The sequence below is a fragment of the Triturus cristatus genome, chromosome 6, assembly GCF_964204655.1.
Source record: "Triturus cristatus chromosome 6, aTriCri1.1, whole genome shotgun sequence".
In the NCBI taxonomy this organism is placed as follows: Eukaryota; Metazoa; Chordata; class Amphibia; order Caudata; family Salamandridae; genus Triturus; species Triturus cristatus.
In genome coordinates this window covers 1,289,969,991-1,289,990,740 of record NC_140589.1, presented here as the reverse complement: position 1 = coordinate 1,289,990,740, position 20,750 = coordinate 1,289,969,991, and positions in this window count along the sequence as shown.

Here is a 20,750-nt window from a genome sequence, read left to right as displayed (position 1 = left end):
GCCCCCCACCGACTCATACCTGTATATCAAGTGATCCAGATCATTGTGGAATACCATATAGCCTCCCCCCATGACCACCCAGTGGTTGTGCATAGCCATCATTTCCACCACTGCCCCATGCAAGAACTGTTCCTGACCCTCGTTGGGGGAATATATGGATCCCAATATTATAGTGTGAGAACCGAAGAGAATGTGATAGCCTTGGAGGTGGCTTTTAATTTCTGCTATTTTCGGACCCACCTTCCCATGAAAGGATCGTGAGAACAGTAGCGCCACTCATGAAGTCTTGCGCGGGAGGGAGGAAAATACTGTTGAGGGAACACCCTAGATTTGAGTCTATGCCAATCTCTGGATTGAAGATCTGATTCTTGAAGAAGACAAAAATCAGCCTGGGAGTGTTCCAGATAGTACAGGATGGCCCTCCTCTTAACCGGGTTATTCAAGCCATTAAGATTGAGGGTCAAGACCCTCAGACTGTTTTAGATGATGTCATGAAGGGCTACTGGGATTTTTCTCACCTGCAATAGAGTCTCCCACCTTTCCGACTCCCTCCCCATCATTGCAGTGCTTCAGGCGCATTGAGTGCTTGGACAAGTAATATCTAAAACTTTGTGGTAGGCACCCATGAATAATCCCACCAACAAGAAAAGTTAAAGCCCCCAAAGTCTCTGAGTCAGGGAAGGAAAGGCGAGATCCATTCCCTGCTCAGGTGTATAATCTCTGTTAGGGGTTGTAGCCAAGTCCTCCGCAGTCACCTCCGGTTCTCCCTGCCCCTGGCCACCCGACCCCAAAGCGAACACCCCCCTGAACAGAATGCAGTGTCTCAAGTTGGATCATTAGTCACGGAGCCTTCCCTGAGCTTCTCAATCAGGGCCTTCCTCTCCAAGACTAAAGCCAACTGGTCTGGACCAGACACCCTTCTCCCTGAGTGTTACCACCACTATCTCCAGCGGTCCTCCAATTTCTGGGCTCCCTTCTGCGCTTTCGATTTCTCCTCACCTTGCATATCAATCTGTAGTAACTCACATGCCGCAGCCAAAGAGCAAAATTGATAAAGTTGGTCCTGCCAGTGAAAGATCAGACGAAGGGGTGCCCCCAGGAATATGACACGTTTTTATCCCACAGGAAGGTCGTAATCAGGCGAAACTCCCTCATCTTCTAGAGAGTCGTTGCCGCAAGGTCTTGGTATAAATGCAAAGTCTGGCCTTGAAATGTGATGGACGGTAACATCAGGGCCACTCTCAGGATTCAATCTTTTAGAGAAAAGCTGTGCACACATGACAAAATGTCTGGCGAATGAGGGGAGCCGGGTCCCCATCTACCCACTTTGTGGGTCTTATCTAATCAGATCTTCAATGCAGGTGTGTCTCCCAGGATCTGAGCGTACAGGTCCACCACCTAGGCTTCTATGTTTTCTCCTTCCTCCTCCCACGGGGCTCCTGGTATTTGTATATTATTTCTCCAGGAGCAGTTTTCCAAGTTCTCCACTTGGGATTGCAAGTCAATTTGCTGGTCTAACAAATGGATAATTGTTCAATCTCTTCACCCCGGGAGGTCTCTCTTCTATCCAGGGCATCCACCCTGTCACCTATATCTGTGAGATCATTTCAAATCACTTGCAATTCATGCGTTAGGTCTCTTTTAACTGCAAGGATGTCACCTCTTAGATCTGAGAAAAACAACTCCAGATAAGGTCGCATAACCGGGGCCTCATTCTTTCCCTCGTAGGCGAGGCAGTCTGACTTGCCCTGGCCTAAGAGTCCCATTCATGGGAGCCCGACGACTTCGATAACAAGTCTTTAATTGAGGCCTCCTTCTTGGTTCTCGCTGATGCCATAATTCCAGTAGGTCCCAGCCTCATGTAGAGGAGCCAAAGTGCCCCTCTTGCTGCTGTGAGTGCTCCACTTGGGCCCACAGGGCCGTCAAACCCCCCCTTATTCGACCTTCAGATCATCAGTCCTCCCAGCAGGCTGTGTAGGGTAGGGCACCGCTAAGCCGGCCACCTGGGCCCCCGCAAGCCCAGGCGACACCAATTCCCTCTCCAGTACCCGGAGTCACAGATCCCAACCCATCAATGAGAACTGAGGCCCCGCTGTTCGACCCCTGCACTTCTGGGCCCAGCCAGCTTCACCTGCCTTCATGTGATGCTTTTCTGCTGACTTATTCACTTATGTGGTGGTGTCTAGCCCCCTTCAACTCCCCAGTCTCGAGGCTCCTTCTCATGCCCTCCTCCGCTCAGGCCTCCTACCGTCCAGATCAGCAGGCCACCGGGAATCTATGATTGGGGAACTCCGTTGCCCCTGCCAGCTGCGAGCTGCCTCTGTGCTGTGTGTCCATTGGGCATGTTAGGCTTTCTCCTGCCTACGCCTCCTGCAAATCTGCCCTGTGACCTGCGGGCCCCGTCCGGTGCCATTTTATGAGGTTACCCTCCTTTCATACAAAACAAGTGAGTCAGCCTTTTCTCTCTGGCGTGGGTTCGTCGGGGCTCCCACCTGTCCTCCTACCTCTGTGTCCTGCCTCCTCGCCTCCGCTGGGATAAAGGCCACAGGATTGTGCCAGGGAGACCTCTCAATGCACAGCCCATCGGCTCGACTATGCTGGTTTAAGCCTGGCTCAGTGGCATTCACCGTCTCCCCTGGAAAAGTGGGCCCATCCGTCTCCTCCCCAGGGGGCTCCTGACTCCAGTTACTGTGGTCATCCCAGATCACCCATCACACTGACGCTCTAGGTGTCGCTGCCAGTCCAGCTTCACCATGCAATAAGGCACAGTGTCCATCTGCTGTTGACTCCACTCAAGCACCTCGGTGAAGTCGCCTCCGTTGATCGCGTTCTCAGGACCTCCCAGTCTCCTCTCACTGCATCGCAGGGCTGCGGTGATTGCAGTTGCGCCTCAGCGGCTGGGATCCCAAACCAGGACCAAGGTCCCTGGCTGGCCGTGCTGGTGCATAGGCCGGCGTACAGATCCACGCAGCCCGCACTCAGTTTTATGCGCGATAGTTGCTCCCATTCTCTGGATTTAGTGGGACCACCCCTGCACTGTTAAAGACCCTCCCCACTGCCCTGTATGCTCCGGTAACTCTCTACACCACTTCTGCTGCTCTTATGCGCTAAGCGGAGGATGCCAGGCCGCGATGGAGCTGGAGAGACTGAGGCACACGTCCTACTTGGTCGCCATCTTGACCAGGCCCCCTAAATAAACAATTTTGAGATACATACACAAATGTCATTGAAAAGAAAATAGTTTCTGAGGTAAGAAATATCATTTTTAAATTATATCAATGTTTTTAATATTGTTTTGAATAATATAATGATTTAAAAATGTTTTTTATAATATTTGAATGTGCTTTAGAAGATATATTGTGTTACTATTGTTTATATAAATGTTGTACATCTAGAAATATTTATTTAATTTTTAATAATAATTCATACTGTCATGAAAGGTTGATGGGTTTTTAGGGGGATAGGGTGGCAAGTTAATTAGGTAATAATTAATTATGATCAGTTAATACATTGCATTTAATTATATGATTGATTTTTACTATGTAAATTATGTGACAAATTTATTTTTAATACTTGTTATTTGTTGGCTGTTAGGTTTGTGGAAGTACAGGGTGGGTAGTTAATTAAGTAATATTTAATTAACAACTAAGTATATATCTTTAATTAATTGTTTAACTGATTTAAAATTATTTAATTTATTAAATATATTTATGTATAATATTTATATTTTAGTTGTGGGATGCTAGGTTTTTAGGGGCATAGGGCCGGAAGTTGATTAATGAATAATTATTTAACTTTTAATTATTATTTGTAAATTAGTTATTTTGATTAATTGATTCTTGGTACGTAAATTATGGAATACTTATTAATGTTAGTTATATTTTAGTTGAGGGCTGCTAGACCGTCAGGGGTCTAGGCTAGGCAGGTAATTAAGTAAAACTTAGCAATTATCTACAAAATGTTACTTATTTATTTGATTTTAAAAATGTAAGTTTTGGAATACATATATTTAAGGTGTGGCCTGGTGGGTTTGAAGAAGTATAGGGTTGGAAGTTAATGAATTAATAATTGAATAACGATTATTGATTAATTGATAATTAATTGTTTTACTGAAAAGTAATTTTATAAATTGCTTATTTTTTTCCGTTTTTTATGCATATATATTTGTATATTTCATGTTAAATAATAGTTTTTATATTAAGAGTTTAATACCTTTTTCTACATTCATGATGCTACTTATATATGTATGTGCTTGAACTTAGGTACTTTCCCTACTCTTGTTTAGACTGCAATGGGAAAAGTAAAAGGAAACGTGTAGCAGTTCAACGCTTTCCCTACTGTTATGTTGTTTGGAGTGGGAATAATACACTTCACGTCTCCAGAATCCGACACTTTCCCTACTGTTGTGTTGTTTGTAGTGAGAATAGTAAATTTCTCTCCTCCAAAGTCAAACGCTTTCCCTACTGTTGCATAGATTGGAGTAGGACTAGTAAATGTTACCCCTCTGAAGACCAACACTTACCCTACTGTTGCACTATTTGGAGTAAGAATAATAAATGTAACCTATCTGTAGTCCAAAGCTTTCTTTACTGTTCTAAAGACTGGAGTGGCAATGGAAAATGTTGTCCCTCAGAAGTCCAATGCTTTCCCTATTCTTGCACAGATTCGAGTGAGAATAGTAAATTCTTTCCGTCCGAATTCCAACACTTTCCCTACTGTTGTACAGACTAGAGTGAACATAGTAAATGTTACCCCTCTGAAATCCAATACTATCCCTTCTGTTGTAGGGGAATAGTAGGCTTTACCACTCTGAAGCCCAACGCTTTTTCCACAGTTGCACAGATTGTAGTGGGAATAGTAAATTTAACGCCTCCAAAATCCAACACTTTCCTTAGTGTAGTTTAGACTTATTTTTGTATTTTATTTAAAGAGTTTTATAAAGTGCTGGCAAAACCCAAGGGTATCAGAGCACTTTACAGCATCATAAGGCATTATCAGTCATTCACAATACAATATAATTGAAGTCTTGAGAGTCAACTCAATCGGTCAATAACAAAACAGTATAATTGTAGCATCAAAAGTCATATTATTGTAGAGACCTTGAGAGAGATATGCTTATAATCAGGTAGTGTTTCCAGGGTGCAGTGGGAGATATTTCCTGTAGGGTTAAGGTGTTGATTTAGGAGGAGTTCTTTTTATTGTTTCTCGAAGCTAGTGAAGGAATGGTTAGTTCTGATATGTACGGTGTCATGTGTTTTCTGCATGGCCCATTGTAGTTTTCCCTGTGTTGGCCTAGCTGTGCATCTGGTAGGCCTCATTTTCCTTCGCACACATTACTAAATGAACACATTTGCTTTTGTGCCACATTGAACTTTCACATGGAACCTGCATATGTTTGCGTTCTGTTCTTTTCCTGGGCTTTAGTCTGAACACCATAGAAAAGGTCAAACAGCAATGTCCATTGTTAATCTTTCTGGCCTGGCACTAGGTCCTAGACATAATACAAGAATAGAGCTGTTGTTTATGTGCATACATGTCCTAGAATATAGATGAGTACATGAGCCACAGACACACACATGGAATGAGAATTCTGAGACAAGAACACTGCATCTACTGAGATGTAGAGCATTTTTCTGTGTATGGTAAGGCAAGGGGTCTGCCGATCATCCCATAGATCTTTCATAAAATCCTTTAGCTTTAGTCGCTGGAGAGGGGTTAGGTTACTCTGTTTTATTAAATGACAGCACGTTTCATGGTACATGGATTATTGACCATGCTAGCAGTATTTGTATTATGCATTTGTTTTCTTATTGTGGCACTAATGCTGCATTTCAGAGCACAATTGTTTAACAAATATTGTAAACGTACTTAGGTGCCAATTCCGATCCGGTAAAAACCGGGTACGAACCGTCGGACGGAGCCCTATCTCCGTCCGACTCGTACCCGGTGCCAAATCCATCCGAAAATGCAAGTACGATTCGCACGGAAACACCATTTCCGTACGAATCGAACAAAACACCGATCGAACAGAAACTAAACACAATTCCGATCCTGAAAGGCGCCGACCTGACGTCGGTACGCATCCAGCCTACCCCAGCAGTGTATGTACGCCCCGAACCCCCACCCGTGTATGTACGCCCCGAACCCCCACCCGTGTATGTACGCCCCGAACCCCCACCCCAGCAGTGTATGTACGCCCCGAACCCCCACCCGTGTATGTACGCCCCGAACCCCCACCCCAGCAGTGTATGTACGCCCCGAACCCCCACCCGTGTATGTACGCCCCGAACCCCCACCCGTGTATGTACGCACCAAACCCCCACCCCAGCACTGTATGTACGCACCAAACCACCACCCGTGTATGTACACACCGAACCCCCACCCCAGCAGTGTATGAACGCACCGAACCCCCACCCCAGCAGTGTATGTACGCACCGAACACCCCCCCCCAGCCGTGTATGTACGCACCAAACTCCCACCCGTGTATGTACGCCCCGAACCCCCACCCGTGTATGTACGCACCAAACCCCCACCCCAGCAGTGTATGTACGCCCCGAACCCCCACCCGTGTATGTACGCCCCGAACCCCCACCCGTGTATGTACGCCCCGAACCCCCACCCCAGCAGTGTATGTACACCCCGAACCCCCACCCGTGTATGTACGCCCCGAACCCCCACCCCAGCAGTGTATGTACGCCCCGAACCCCCACCCATGTATGTACGGCCCGAACCCCCACCCCAGCAGTGTATGTACGCCCCGAAACCCCACCCGTGTATGTACGCCCCAAACCCCCACCCGTGTATGTACGCCCCGAAACCCCACCCCAGCAGTGTATGTACGCCCCGAACCCCCACCCGTGTATGTACGCCCCGAAACCCCACCCCAGCAGTGTATGTACGCCCCGAACCCCCACCCGTGTATGTACGCCCCGAACCCCCACCCGTGTATGTACGCCCCGAAACCCCACCCCAGCAGTGTATGTACGCCCCGAACCCCCACCCGTGTATGTACGCCCCGAACCACCACCCGTGTATGTACGCACCGAACCCCCACCCGTGTATGTACGCACCGAACCTGCAATAAGAATGGTGTGTGCCAAACACCCCCAGCAGTGCCCAGACATAGGAGGGGTGGGTGCAGAGTCCTCCCACCAGTGCCCAGAGACAGGAGGGGTGTGTGCAGAGTCCTCCCAGCAGTGCCCAGACACAGGAGGGGTGGGTGCAGAGTCCTCCCAGCAGTGCCCAGACATAGGACAATATACCCCATCAACAAGTTCAGTGACCAACAAGGGTGATACCCCAGATGCAGGCGGAGCCATCGCTGAGCCAGCATGGCTATATTGAACGGCAACCCTCACACATCCAGGAAAATGTAGACACAGCACAGCACAGCATTTGGGAGACACCCTGCAGGGAAAATGGCCTGCTCCACAGAGGATGGAACACACCTTGGGACAATGTCACCATACAGTGAGAGCAAACATGACCAAATACCATTGGCAGAGACCTTTGTGATGGCACGCAGATGGCAGGGTACACCCCATGAGCAGCACACTCCAACATTTCACAGACCCCTAACACATTATCACCACCCCAACTCAGGGAGCACCAGCACCAACAGCAAGTCCAGGAAAGCATCAGTGTGCAAAACCAAAAGAAAATGCTTTATTCAGCAGGAAAATATCTCTGAGAAAATGTCCACTATGTACAAGGGCCATGGGCCAGGCCAGCAGCAAAGTCCGGGGGGGGGTACACATCGGGACGTGTGTCCCCTAGCTTGCCTGCACAGTTCACAAGTCCATTTCATCCACAGAAGAGGGGGCATCAGGGGGGAGGGTGGAAACAGGCACCGCAGGGACAGGAGGGGAAAGGGTAGGTGTTGTGGGTGCAGGGAGGGATGATTCTGCCACAGGGGGGGTGCCAGCGCCAAAGGTGGAGGACAGAATGGCGCTGCACACGTCGGCAAGTTCCCCCAGCGACTCCCCCGCACCCAATCGAACCACAGGCCCCAAGGAGGGGGGGGGCAGAGGGATGGGTCGCAGCGCCACTGGGGGAGGGTGTGGACAGGGTGGGGGACTCAACTCCCCTGGCCGGGTCCCGCCTCCACCGCTTGCGGGGTGGTGTCATCCTGGGGCTGGGGGGCACACTCGCAGTGGATGATGCTGTCACCGACTGTTGGCCAGGAGAGCTAAGGGGAGTGGATTTGGAGGGAGTGGGTTGTGTGGACTGCGGACTCCCACTGTGGCTGCGTGTTCTACGTTTCCCCCCCGACCCAGTGGGTGTGCCTTCCTCACCCTGTGTGTGCGTGACAGGAGGTGTGCGCTTCGACTTCCCTGGTGGTGTGGTGCCTGTGTCTGTTGGGGTGCGTGCACGCTGACGTCTGGATGTGCGTGGGACAGGCACGGGAGTGGGAATTGTGGATGGTGCAGGGGTAGGGGGGGGTAGGCAGCGCTGCAGGAGATCCAGTGCTGCAGTCAGTGTGGAGTCTATGGACCTCAGCAACTGCCGTTGGTCAGACTGCGCAGCCGACATGCCCTCCATGTATGCCTCCATCTGGGTCAGCACCTGGGTGTGGGCATGGAGGACATTTAGCATCGCAGTCTGACCAACCTGCAACTGCCTCAGGATGTCCACAGACTCCGCACTCACCGCAGCAGTGGTGACAGGGGCAGGGGGTGCGGTGCCTGGCAGGAAGGAGACATGTGGGGACCGAGCACGGAGGGAAGGGCCACGAGCAGGTGGGAGGCCGGTGATGGAAACTGAGGTGGCGGGGGGATGTGGAGGGCTGCCATCAGCTGGGGGGCAGACTCCGCCACCTCTTGGAGCTCAGCCTCGGACCCGTCTGCATCATAGTCTGTGTTGGCAGTCGACAGGTCCTCTGCCTCACTCCCTTCGGCCTCCGTGCCACTCCATGTGCCAGACAGGACAGCACTGCTGGCACTGGTGCTCAATCCCTCCTCCCGGTCCATGCTAGTGTCTCCTTCCGTGTCCCCCGGCGATGCTGTGGGCAAGGTGAAGAGACAGGAGATAATCAGACACCTGTACACATATGTCACATGAGTCAAATATACATAGGTCACATTGCATAGCCTGAAAAGCAACAGGAGTAACACCTACAAAACAATGTACACATGTAGGCCATGGAACACACAGTTTGTCGACCCACCATGCCACTGAGACACAATGGAGAGCATAACACAACAGCAAATCACTGCACCTGAAATTTTACAGAGGAGCCAGCCTCTGGGGACAAATGTGCACAGCACCTGCACCACACTGCGTCGTCAAAAAGGGATGAGCATGAATCATATCCATTTACTCTTGCCACATGCTGCAAAGGCAATACATGAAACCAGGCCAAACATGACTGGGTCACTGCACCTTGAGCGTATGTCCAGTCAAACATCACACACAGGCTAAACCCAGCAAGGAGGATGAAGCTTCTGACATGTAGGCCTTGTATGCACAAACCACCCACACCTGAGACAATCTCATTGAGACGGAGAAAGTATGTACACCTCTTACTCTGGGATGAAAACACATGGCCTCCACTAATTCATGACTGTACACACACAGCCCCTGGTGGGCATGTCCACACATCATTGACAGGCAAGCATCATCAGATTGTTTCAACAACACACACAGGTAATGCCCGCTGTGAGTATGCACAAGCAAAATGGGTCCCCCTGTACAGTGGACACATGTAGCAATCTGTAGGTCCTAACAGTTGAGCCCAGGGTACAATGCCACCCTACCCAACCCATGGCGAAGACACAGTGAATGGCCATATTGTTGGATGACGCACATGATACCTAGGAAGAGGTGCCCCAGGGCACAGTAGTGCCCACACTCCTCCATGGTCCAGGATGGACATGACTGCAAATTAAGCAACCGTCCCTGCACTTAGCAGGCCTCCCACTCAGGCACATCATGTCAGAGGGCACACAATTGGACATGCATGCTGGAAGGCTGTACATTTTGGAGACACACCCCTATGTCGTGATTCACAATCAGTGCCAAGTGACATGGACACCACAATGACTGAAATTGCCCATGGCACACGCAAGCCCCATACCTGTGGCACATCACCCCCACACATGATGCTGATAGCATTGGGCACCTGCATGAACTGCCTGCCTAAATAACCTTGTGCAAGAGTGGCTACATACAGACCAGGGAACACATGGCAAGGAGGGGAAGGGAGGGAGTGAGAACAGCACTGTGCTACTTTGTGGAGAAGTTGACGCACTGCACAATCAAACCCTGGCAGTGTATCCATGCAACTGCACACTTACATTGGCTGGGGACACACAACTGACACACATGTACCTACCCCCTTCCTGCTGCTGCTTCTCCTGTAGGCGCCTGTCCATATCGGGGAAGACCACCGCCAGCACACGCTTCTGGATGTGGGTCAGACGACGGCGCCCACGGTTCTTACGGCTCACAGGTGAGTCCCCCAGCAGGACCCGTGCAATCCTCCTCGTCCAGCACCGGATGTCCTGCCAGCGTTTCCTCACCTGAGACAGGCTCCGCCTCCGACACTCTGTACCCCTCACAGCACTGACGGCTTCCCACCAGATCTCCCCCTTGGCAATGGCGCCTACCTGTGAGGATGCAAAAGTGAGAATACATTAATCCACATGAGCAAAGACACAGAGACACACATATAGAACAATCCTCTTAATGAACAGGCCATGGTATGCATGCAACTAATTGCACCTTTGTCATAGGGACATTATCCACTGTGGAAGGCCAAATGCACTACGTGCCATTGAAAGTACACGGGTGGCATGAGGGGTACCACACACTCACTGACCAGGGATCACACTGTGCCTCACAGGCTACACCAGGATTATGTACAGCACATCACAGCAGTCACCTGCCCCAGCACACTGATGCTACCTCAGCAGAGTACACAGACACACACAGGTACAGGACAATCACATGGCATTGCCAACTGTGGGTACACACCTCACTCTGCCCATGTGCCAGTAGACAGGGGTGTCACAGGTGTGGGGCTGGCTCAGCACGGCATGCACACAGCACTGCTCCCTGCTCACATCGGATGGCCAGGCTAAATCCATCCCTCATCCTGCTTGTGTGCAACACTCCCCATATGCACTCACCCACATGACAGGGGACTTACACACACACCAATGTGCAGGGGACGAACACGGCCTTTGGACACTCACAGCACAGGTACACTGAACAAACACACATCCATGGGTACTGACACCTGTGACACTGGGGGGAACACAGGATCACATCAGGACTGTGGAAACAACATCCCCAGGAGGAGTATGCAGGCAGAATGTGGCATGCACCTTGCATTCATTGTCACAGTAGGCACTATGCAAGTGAGGAGTGCACACAGGAAACAGAGCATGCTCTGCATGGGTGACATGAGGCCTTCCACACCCTGGGACCCACTCCAAACAACAGTGCATGTCTGTCACACATGGATACAATGGCAGAAGTCACTGGCACACAAAAGGGGCACAGTCTAAGCTAGTGGAGTCTGCACTCACCTGAACCCCTGGTCGACCATACAGGCTCTGGAACTGTGGGAGGATCACATCTATCAGGGCAAGGTTCTCCTCCTGGGTGAATGGCTGTGACCTCTCCACAGTCCTGGACATGGTGCCAGAGGAATCACTATCAGCAGCAGTGGTCATGGATGAATGGATGTGCAGGCAAGTGCTCTCTCATGGGACCTGGCTGCCTTATATATGCCTGGCTGGCCTGTTCATGTATAGGAGTACAGATTGATTGGTCAGTCACATTTGCATCCTACGTTTCATCCAATCCCTTCAAACCTACCCCAGTGTGTGGCTTTGCATGGTTTCAGTTTTGATGATGATGTCAAGTCAACATCCACATTGCAACAATGTAGATTCTTTCAAACTGACTTCTGCTGGGCACCTGGTGCTCAAATTCAAAAATCTAACTCAGTCTCCATGGCAACCATCATGCATTTAGGCCCTTATACTTGTCCCTCATGTGTCCCCTATGTGTTTTCATACATATACACACAGGTACGGTGCGTTCCACGCCCTAGGGCACCCCACAAGCAGTGATACGGACCGTACACGCGCTTGTACGGTCCGGATCACAATATGGGCGCTGGCGTATGCGTACGCCACAGCAGTACGGACTGTACACGCGCTTGTATGGTCCGGATCACAATATGGGCGCTGGCGTATGCGTACGCCACAGTAGTACGAACTGTACACGCGCTTGTACGGTCCGGATCACAAAATGGGCGCTGGCGTATGCGTACGCCACAGTAGTACGAACTGTACACGCGCTTGTACGGTCCGGATCACAATATGGGCGCTGGCGTATGCGTACGCCACAGTAGTACGGACTGTACAAGCGCTTGTACGGTCCGTACTACTGTGGCGTACGCATACGCCAGCGCCTATATTGTGATCCGGACCGTACAAGCGCGTGTACAGTTCGTACTACTGTGGCGCACGCATACGCCAGCGCCCATATTGTGATCCGGACCGTACAAGCGCGTGTACAGTTCGTACTACTGTGGCGTACGCATACGCCAGCGCCCATATTGTGATCCGGACCGTACAAGCGCGTGTACAGTTCGTACTACTGTGGCGTACGCATACGCCAGCGGCAATATTGGCCCAGGGACCCTATACACGCACTCAGAGCGTATGTACGGTGCGTTTCACACCTGTCAGTGGTGTCAGGCGGCACACAGACAGGAATGGAGCGGTCAGATTTTGCCAAGGGTGGACACCAATGCATTGTCTGTGCAATACCACATGTGTGTGACACAGGTGTGTCAGGATGTGATGTGGCACTTTACCCCTGAGGTGTGGGCAAAGCACATGTACGATGAGCTGTGTACACATGTCGTGTGTGATGGTGCGCATTGTACCACACATCCCCTGCACTCCTTTGACATGTGTGCATGTCGTACACACTAGTGGAGCCATGAGTCACTTGCATGTCCCAGTCACGGACACCCGCACCTGTCCCCTGATGCCAGGTACACGGAATATTACACATGACATGTGTATGGCTGCGTTGCACGCTGCAACCATGTCATGTGTGTGGCATGTGTTTCCATGATTTTGCTGTAGGTGTGTGGTCCAATGCATCAGCAGTTGCTGCTGCCAACATGTGTCCGTGTGTAGATGGCCATGGCACACTGTTCCACACACCAGCCCACATATGTGATTTGCCATGAGGTGTGTATGTATGCAACTACACGGAGTATCAACACAAGTACATATCCACATGCTCTCTATGTATGTTCTGTCTCGACATGTACTCCTCCAAGGCAATGTGTGTGGCCTGTCCTATTCCTATGACATGTGACCAGTGCATATCGCATCCACCAACCTGTCTGTACCATACGCATACTACTTCTGCACATGTGTGGATGTCTGTGAATCCTGTGATGCGTGTGCATGTTCACTTACACTGGCCCACAGCTAGTCTCATGCCATGTCATCGTGAGCTTGCCCCACTCCGTTAGTGGCTGTCCCTTGGTAGGAGTGTCACCTGACTGGCGTACGTGTCCAGGAAATGTGGCACAGACCTGACTCAGAATGTGGCATATGTGGATTGGCTGTGTAACATGTGCTTAGTGCATTGACAATGTCGTTGTACAGTGCTCACTCTTCGGTGTTCCTTCCATTTCACTGCAGGGCTCCACCTCTCCCTCGACGTATGCCAGACCTGGCTGCCCTGCATGAACGGGACTGTATACGCCGCTACAGATTCAGCCAACGGTTGATTGATGAGTTGACTGGCCGGCTGGAAGCACAACTCCTCCCGCGCCACAGGTATCCCAGTGCACTGACACCCAAGTTGAAGGTGATGGCAGCCCTACATTTCCTTGCCACGGGTACGTTCCAACATACCATTGCTGATGTCGGGGGCATGTCCCAGACGATGTTCAGCCGTGTTCTGCATGATTTCTTAGAGGCCATGTTGGTTCACCTGGATGAGTACATTAAATTCCCAATTCGTGAGCAGTTGACAGATGTCAAGCGTGAGTTCTATGCCCTGGGAGGGATGCCCCATGTCATTGGGTCCATAGATGGGACACATGTTGCGTTGGTACCACCACAGGCACAGGAGGTGGTGTATAGGAATCGCAAACATTATCACTCCATTAATGCCCTTGTGGTGTGTCTGTCCAACATGGTGATTTCACATGTCTGTGTTCGCTTTCCAGGATCAGCACACGATGCCTTCATCATGAGGCGTAGCAGGCTGCCTGAAATGATGCTGCAGCTGCGGAACGAGCGAGCATGTATTGTTGGTGGGTAGACTCTGGCAGTTCAGTGTTTGGCGTCATCTTCCAATCTCACTGCCTGTGCTGACACACTTCTGTCCATGATGTTTCCTTGTAGGGGACGCTGGCTATCCCAACATGCCATGGCTGATGACGCCTGTCCGCAACCCCAGCACGGCTGCCGAGCACCGCTACAACAACGCCCATGGGCGGACCAGGAGAGTCATTGAGAGGACGTTTGGACTTCTGAAGAGCCGATTCCGGTGCCTCCACAAGACCGGCGGAGCACTCCCATATGCCCCGGTGAAGGTGTGCAAGATCATCATCGTCTGCTGCATGCTGCACAACATGGCAGTGGAGGAAGCTGTTCCACTCATACTGGATCAAGATGACCAGGACCATCCACCCGTGGAGGATGAAGGCCTTGGTGACGGGGCAAGTGATGTGGAGGAGGAGGAGGCTGTGGAGGACATGCGGAGTCGGCTCATACGCAACTTCTTTGCTTAGTGGTGAGTTCCAGTGTCTGAGGGTGCACGCATTGGGCCGTGTGTGGCATGTGTTGCAATGTGTGTGTCCATCTTCATGTCTGCCAAGTGAGTCAGTGGTGTGTATTGAAGTGTCACTCGAGTGATGGCGCAATGGAAGGATGTTGTCCGAGGATCATCATTGTCACCTGTCATGTTGACAACATGATACGTGTTGAGTACATGCTTGCGGATGTGTTCCTTTGGGCTGACTCCTTGTGTGTCTCTCTTCCACAGGTCCATGGGCATGCTGTCTGCTGGTGGCATTGTTGTGCTCCTGCTACTCCTCATGAACACAGCAACATGTGCTGATTCTGCGTCACATGCACGGGCAAGTTTTGAAATCTCCTTAGGGTAAGGGATGCCTCACGGCGTTTTGGGTGTGTGAATTGTTTGTAGTCTGTGTGCACTTCTCCGGTTCATGTGTGTTCAATTTGCATACATGTGGATCCTACATGGGGAACATGACATGGGGCAGGCTTCACCTGGAGCCATGGTCAGACTTGGTGACTGTCATGTGTCAGGGGATTGGGGATTGTGATGAGGCCATCAATGTGTGTAACACTGACCTCGGAAACATACAGGTTGCACCGGGTTGACATGGTGTGTGATTGCCCCATCAGGGCCTCAATGGTGTATAGCAGCCTCTCCGTGGCAGCAGGGGGTGTTTAGCTGTTATCCGTCACTTGTGTGCCAGTTCAATGGAATACCAGCATCTGTGTTGCAATGGGGGGTGCCAGTGTTGCTCCCACATGTTCATCCACATGACCTGTGTATGTGTTGACAGAGTATCATTGTCATTCCCACACACATGACTAATAAATTTGTCCCTCTGTCTCCAAGGTGCCTCTTCCCTGTCAATGGTGGCCTGTTGCCACTGTGCGTGCGGCATGTCTGGCATAGTTTTCAGAGGTGGTGCATATGTGTCTATGTGTAGAGTGACAAGATGCTAGCGGTTTGTCAGGGAGTGGGAACTGTATTATGCACAAGATGCACAGTTCCATCCACCTCAAGGCAAGAGAGACCATCCCCCAGGGCAACTACAACATCCGTGTCGAATCCTACCCTGCAGTCTACGGACATGTGCCTTACGACTCCCATGATACTTGTCCATATCCGGAGTGCATCTGCACAGCTCTGCTACTGCATCGGGCAACCAGGCCACATCAACGTCCAAACGGGATGGGGGGAATGATTCACAGCCAGCTGCAGGATGACCTTCTCGATCCACGCCCACACTCATGATGCAGCCCACAACCCCAACACAACCATGTGGCACTGTGATCCAAAACTCCATTCTAGCATCTCCATGCATCCAACCTTGGCCTAGCCACCATTCTCAACATCCGCCTGACGCAAGCATGCAGGACATGGTAGGGACACATGTCTAGACATACCTGGGAGCGGCAAGCCAGGTCACTCCACATGATCCCTGACCTCTGCGCATGACTGTTGCTCCCCTGAATGTGTCTGTAGCCACAGTTGTGCGGGAACCACTCAGCTGGTTGGGCCCAGCACAGGTGAGTATGGTACTCCATGTCTGTATCAGATGATACATTGGGACCCATGTGTGTCCTGGGCAAGACTGCGACCCCACGGTTTGGATGGTTGGAGTTAATTCTGAGATCAGGCATGCTTTGACTTTACGACACACACATGTATTGTAATAATGCAGAATCACGGCATCATCTTGTAAGTGTGATTAATTTATTTGTGGTGGGGTACGGGTTTGTGGGGATGACAAGAGGTGCACAGCGGGAGTGTAGAATCCAAAGTTCACTGGGGGAGTTGGTATCCTTGCCGTAGCAAAATGTCAGAGTCCATGCCACAGTCTTCGTCAACATAGGTCAGATAGTGACCAGCAAGTCCATGTGGCAGAGAATGTCATGTGCTGCTATTGGGCCAGAGGGCCAGGTGCCAGGCCAGGTGACCTGGGAGATGGTGATGTTCTGCTGACTCTCACAGTCTTTTTCGTGGACGACCCACCTTCCTGCGGGGACCCTCGGAAGCAGGCCGTGATGATGTCTGTGACGCTCCGTCGGATGAATCCTCCTCCTCCTGATCCCTCCCTGTGTCTGGTAATGGCCTTCGCCTGGTGCCACAGGGAGGGTTGCCCATGTTGTCGGCAATCCGACGGAGTACACCGGTCATTTGGGTTTGCACCGCCACGAGCTCAGCCTGTCTATCCTCCATCCTTCCTTGGTGTTGCAGTTGACAGGCATGTTGCTGGGCCTGCAGGGTCTTCATCTCCTGGAGGGTCCCCTTGATGTCATTGAGGGTGGACGCAATCTGGTCCATGCCCCTGGTGTCACGCCGGTATGTATCCAGGATGTTGCTGACCTGGGACACTACCGGGTCCTGAGCTGCCCGGTCAGGTTCGCGCCTCCGCCGTCCTCCACTCCCGCCACCCCTGCCCACGTGCACCTGGCCTGCCGTTGTGGGCGCATCGGGTCTCCGGGACCCCTGAGGGATGGCATCTGCGTTGCCGCCTGCCTCCTCCTGGGTGCCCGGAGGACCGTGTCCCTCCTGGGCAGACTGGCTGAGTGGTCGTGTGTGGGCAGGGCTCCTGGACGTCTCCTGGGATGTGGCAGGAATGGGGGTGGTGGTTGACACAGTTGTACCTGACGCAGGTGCTGCAGGTGGTTGGACACCAGAGGGGCCAGGTTGGTCTGGGTCATCCACGGAGTGGTGAGAGTCATCGCTGGCGGTGAGGTCCTCATCCCGCGGAGCCTGGTCCTGTGAGACTTCCCCCCCCCAGTGTTGGGGGGTGTTCGTCGACGTTGACCTGTGTGTGAGAGAGACAATGTTAACAGTGTCACATGTGGCATCCATGTTTCATGCATTTCTGATTTGGCACTCTTCCTCTGGGTAGTTGGATCTGTCTTGCATTCCTCTCACAGTGCACATGTGCATGGGTATGTCCCTTGGCCACAGCTGTCAGGGCTTTACGCATGTGTGACACAATCTTAGTTGATGCATCTATTTGGGTACACAGTCAGCAGTGTGGTGTGCGGGCGTAGCGAGCCATGCAGAGGCGCCTTACGTGTTGCACTGTACTTGGCCAAATGGTGTTTTGCCAAGGCAATTTGATGTTGCAGGTAGGTGACTGAAGCATTTGTGACAGGGTTCTTACCGACACAGTGGGTGGGTATACTGGGTGTGTGGTTAGGTCTGTGCCTGCAGCACGGATGGACTCGTGCACAGATTGACACATGGACCGGTCTTCATCTACGGAAGGGGGGGTTTGAGGCACTGCCAGACCTTGTCTGCATGCACACAGTCCACCGGCTGACGAGTGGACATGGCCACACCACCCAAGGGTGATTTAGTCTCCCTGTGTCTCCCTTCCTCCCTCCCTCTGTCACCCTCCTCCCTCTGTCGGTCTCCCTCTGTCACCCTACTCCCTCCCTCTGTCTGTCTCCCTGTGTCCCCCTCTGTCTCCTTCCCTCTCATTCCCCCTCTCCCTCCCTCTCTTTGTCACCCTCTGTCACCTCAGTCCAGCTTCCTGGGCACACACAGTTAGTCGGTCTTTGAATGGCCATTGGCTTGTTCATGTGAGTTAGTCCCTGTTCTCCGGGCACCCATTGGGCAGTGTGTCTGAGTGTAGGCTGCTGCTGTGGCGGTGTGTGCTGAGACTCTATCAGAGCGATGCATCTTCATTGTCTGCTGTAATGTCCAAATTGTGCCTTCAGACCCATGTCATCCTGCATGGCAGCCACCATTTGCAGGCAAGACAGTACTGTGTGGGTACACACAGTTTGTATGGCTGTGCCCTGGGCCATATGGGCTGAGGGCATTGTTGTGTGCTTGTGAGTTGCTCAATGTTAGTTTTGATGCCCCCACTCCCAGCATCGACCACATCCTGTGTTGTGTTGGTGTTTTGTGTGGCCTGTGACTTGGCATGGCCCTGATTGATGCATGGGGCATGGAGGCGCTAGTGGCAAGTGTGTGTTTGTGGAGTGTTGTTGTGTCCGGTGGTGGCTTGGGGGGGGTGGCATGCATGATTGATTGTGTATGGCATCCCCCCCATGTGAGGTGAGTTGTTTGTGTACTCACCAGGGTCTGGGAGTCCTGGCAGTCCGTGTAGTCCCTCCACCGCCAGCGTGGACATCACCTTCTCCTCCCATGGATGGTATTGTACCGGTCTGGGGGGCGGCCCTCCTCCAGTGATGTTCCCCTGGTTGTGATTGTCAGTCATCTTCCTCTTGACCGTCCTCCGCAGATCGTACCACCTGGATTGGCACTCGTGCCTGGTCCTTCTGGTGGTCCCAACAGCATTCACAGAATCGACAATCCTCTGCCACATGGCCGTTTTTTCGGATATGCTGGTCTGTCTGACCAATGTCCCAAAGAGCTGTGGCTCGACTCTGAGGATTTCGTCGACAAGGATCTCCAGCTCCTCCTTTGTGAACTTTGGATTCTTGGTGGTGGACATGGCGTGGGGTGTGGGTGTGGATGGCTGTGGGTGTGTGGGTGTGGTAGTGGAGGTGTGTGTGTGAATGTGATGAGGGGGTGTTTGTGTAGGTGGTTGTGTGAAGGTATGCAAGTGTGAGGTTCAAGTATGGTGGTGTGGGTCATCTGTGGGCTCTGGCAGCAGTGGGTCTGTTGCAAAGGCTCATGGTTTGTGTGTGTGGTCCATTTTTATTGGTCCATTTGTGGGTGTGGCTGTGTTTGAAATTTGTGTGGGTGTGTTATGAGGAGTGATTGAGTTTTGGGCCTCTGTTTGGCAGTTTGGCAGTTGCAGGTCAGTGTATGTGATGTTTGTGGGGTTGTTGGGCATGTTTGGTGGTGTGGGGAAACTCTAATTGACTCTCCTTGTGTAAATATGGTTTGTCCTGGTTCAGTACGTGTGTTTTTGGCGTCAGTACGGTCCGTACATGCACTGGTGGGGGTACGGTCCGTACATTCCCTGGTGGGGTGTGGGTACGGCCGTACATACACGGGTGGTGGTTTGGTGCGTACATACACGGCTGGGGGGGGGGTGTTCGGTGCGTACATATACTGCTGGGGTGGGGGTTCGGTGCGTACATACACTGCTGGGGTGGGGGTTCGGTGCGTACATACACGGGTGGTGGTTTGGTGCGTACATACAGTGCTGGGGTGGGGGTTTGATGCGTACATACACGGGTGGGGGTTCGGGGCGTACATACACGGGTGGGAGTTTGGTGCGTACATACACGGCTGGGGGGGGTGTTCGGTGCGTACATACACTGCTAGGGGGGGTTCGGTGCGTTCATACACTGCTGGGGTGGGGGTTCGGTGCGTACATACACGGGTGGGGGTTTGGTGCGTACATACAGTGCTGGGGTGGGGGTTTGGTGTGTACATACACGGGTGGGGGTTCGGGGCGTACATACACGGGTGGGGGTTTGGTGCGTACATACACGGCTGGGGGGGTTTTCGGTGCGTACATACACTGCTGGGGTGGGGGTTCGGTGCGTACATACACTGCTGGGGTGGGGGTTCGGTGCGTACATACACGGGTGGTGGTTTGGTGCGTACATACAGTGCTGGGGTGGGGGTTTGGTGCGTACATACATGGGTGGGGGTTCGGGGCGTACATACACGGGTGGGGGTTTGGTGCGTACATACACAGCTGGGGGGGGGTGTTCGGTGCGTACATACACTGCTGGGGTGGGGGTTCGGTGCGTACATACACTGCTGGGGTGGGGGTTCGGTGCGTACATACACGGGTGGTGGTTTGGTGCGTACATACAGTGCTGGGGTGGGGGTTTGGTGCGTACATACACGGGTGGGGGTTCGGGGCATACATACACGGGTGGGGGTTTGGTGCGTACATACACGGCTGGGGGGGGTGTTCGGTGCGTACATACACTGCTGGGGTGGGGGTTCGGTGCGTACATACACTGCTGGGGTGGGGGTTCGGTGCGTACATACACGGGTGGTGGTTTGGTGCGTACATACAGTGCTGGGGTGGGGGTTTGGTGCGTACA